Source organism: Rhinopithecus roxellana, chromosome 9 (assembly GCF_007565055.1).
Source record: "Rhinopithecus roxellana isolate Shanxi Qingling chromosome 9, ASM756505v1, whole genome shotgun sequence".
Taxonomy (NCBI): Eukaryota; Metazoa; Chordata; class Mammalia; order Primates; family Cercopithecidae; genus Rhinopithecus; species Rhinopithecus roxellana.
In genome coordinates, this window is record NC_044557.1 from 28,480,041 (window position 1) to 28,482,825 (window position 2,785).

The 2,785-nt window shown below is 38.6% G+C and overlaps 1 pseudogene; it reads right to left on the bottom strand.

Annotated features, from left to right (window-relative positions):
* Positions 1-1,307: 1,307 nt before the first annotated feature.
* On the bottom strand, positions 1,308-2,069 carry LOC115899687 (annotated as a pseudogene).
* Between the last annotated feature and the right edge of the window lie 716 nt (positions 2,070-2,785).

A 2,785-nucleotide genomic window follows, 5' to 3' on the forward strand; every position in this document is an offset into this window, starting at 1 on the left:
CAAGTAGTGTGATACATGGGAGCAAGGAACAGTTAGGGAAGTGGATTAAAGGCGCTTTAAGCAGGCTTGTGCAGATTGAGGCTTAACTTTACATTTCAATATTTGTTACTATTACATTCTATTCTTTTTGAGCAAGCAATATTTTGACATAAAATCAAATATAAATGGTATGCAGTGAAAACTCTCATTCCTTTCCTTGCTCTGTCTCTTTTCCTTACCACAGATAATGACCTTTTTTTTTTTTCCTTTCTGGAGTTATGCAAGTGCAAAAATTATGAATACCTGTTTTTATTCCCCCTCTTTCCTTCACAAAAGGAAGCATATTGTAACATACTCAGTTGCATTCATTATCATCTTACATCTTGCTTTTAATTTAAAAATATATTATGCAGCTTTATCAGTAACACTATAAAGGCTTCTTTTTTATTTCTTCTCATGTACACAGTGTTTTATGATATGGATATATCATCATCTAACCAGTTCTTATTAATGGAGATTGACCTGCTCTCATTTTGCTCTTACCAAAATGCTGCAATGAATAAAACTTGTTCATATGTCTACATAAATAAATCTCCAGAAGTAGGATTATTAGATCACAGGGTAAATAATTTTGTAATTTTTTTTTTATTCATTCAAATATTTATTGAGCAGCTAAGGAGATGCAAAGGTGATTTAAAACATGGTCAGAGGTCTGGGCGCGGTGGCTCATGCCTGTAATCCCAGCACTTTGGGAGGCCGAGGTGGGTGGATCACGAGATCAGGAGATCGAGACCATCCTGGCTAACAGGGTGAAACCCCGTCTCTACTAAAATACAAAAAACTAGCCAGGTGTGCAGGCGGGCACCTGTAGTCCCAGCTACTTGGGAGGCTGAGGCAGGAGAATGGTGTGAACCCGGAGGCAGAGCTTGCAGTGAGCCAAGATCCTGCCACTGCACTCCAGTCTGGGAGACAGCGAGACTATGTCTCAAAAACAAATAAACAAAACAAACAAACAAACAAACAAAAAACATGGTCAGAGGTGAGGCAAATGTGCAAGTAATAGAAAGCAAAGGGCAAGGTTCACCAAATCACAGTCGTCAGAAGAAAGTGCTTTAGGGAACTGAGAGTGAGATTGTTTCCAACCTGAAGAGGCATGGGCAGCAAATCAGAGAAGTGGATTGGGATTAAAATAGAAGACTTCAGTCTGGATTGTTGACACTGAATATGGACTATATTTGTCTCTCCTTTTCCTTTCTCCCCATCTTTTGTCTCTCCTTTTCCTTTCTTCCCATCTTTGGGCTTAATTTACCAGTAGTGCCCAGGATTGTTCAATGCACTTTTTCTATACTTGCTTCCATTTTTGCTCTGATGTCTTCTACAGAACTAGGTCCTTTTAGTGTTTTAGGAGTTTTTTCCTGTTTTTTTTTTTGAAGGATTCTTGTCCTTTTGATCTTGGTGTTGATGATGGTTTTGAGTCTTTTCCATTCTGATTTGACTTTTGTCCTTTTTTGGCTGGAGTATCTCATATAGATTGCTTCACTGGTGCTTTTTCTTCAGATTCCTCATCATCAAAATCATCATCTTCTTAATCATCATCATCTTTATCATCATCATCTTTATCAGCAGCAAGTTTCACTTTTTTCTGTGGAATCTTCCTACCACCTCCAGTAGCAGACTGCTTTCCAGATATACTTAATAGTTTCACATCCTCCTCCTCTTCATCTTCTGACTCTGCATCTTCTACCACAGCTACTAAGTGCTGCCCACTAATATGCACTGGCCCTGAACCACACTTCAACCGTAAGACCACTGGGTGTGTTATTTCAAAGCACTGTTGGCTATACAGACATTTTCAAAGTTGCCAGTGTTACTTTAATTGGACTGCCTTCCTAATTCACTGCCTCTGCTTCAATAATTTGCAATTCATCCCTTGCACCAGCCCCTAAACTGACCGTTCTTAAAGATAACTGGTGCTCATTTTCATCATTATCCACCTTAAAGTGATCATCTTTGTCAGCCTTTAGTTCACAACTGAAAAGATAGTTCTGGGGCCTCAGGGGACTCATGTCCCTGTCCATCAAATCTTCCATCAGGTGGTGGCACACACTTAGGTGGGAGAGAAGGTGGATGGAGATCAATGACCACGGCTCAAGAGAGCAGCCGTGCAGTACAGAATCACACCAGCAATTTTGTAATTTTAATAGATGTTCCCAGATTATTTTCCCTAAAGTTTGTACTTCCACCAGCAATATCCAAGAGTGCCTAGGCATTTCTCCATGGTCCTCATGCTTCACCAATTATATTTGTCAAATGTTTGGATTTTGGCCATAATGGAAAATGGTATTGAAAGGTAGTTTTAATTAGCAATTTTATATATTTAAGAATCACTCATATTTCTATGTCTGTCAGCTAATCATTCATCTGTTGATCTTTTCCTTGTCAAATTCCAGAAACTCTTTTTACACTAGAGGGATTCACCCTTTGCTGTAATATGAGGTACAAATCCTCTCCTCCAGTTTGTTATTTCTCGTTAATCTTTATTTATATTGTTAATTTTCTTTCTATGAAGACATGTTCCTTGTTTTTGTAGCTGAAAGCATCAGTTGTTTTATTTATGGCTTTAGGAAGACTTTTCTACTATGATGTTATAAAGGAATTTACTGTTCTCTTCTGGTACTTCTTATGACTTCATTTTTGACACTGAAGTCTTTGATGCATTGACAGCCTATCCTAATTGACATGGTTTGAATCTATGTCCCCACCCAAATCTCATGTTCAATTGTAATCCCCAGAGTTGGGGCGGGGC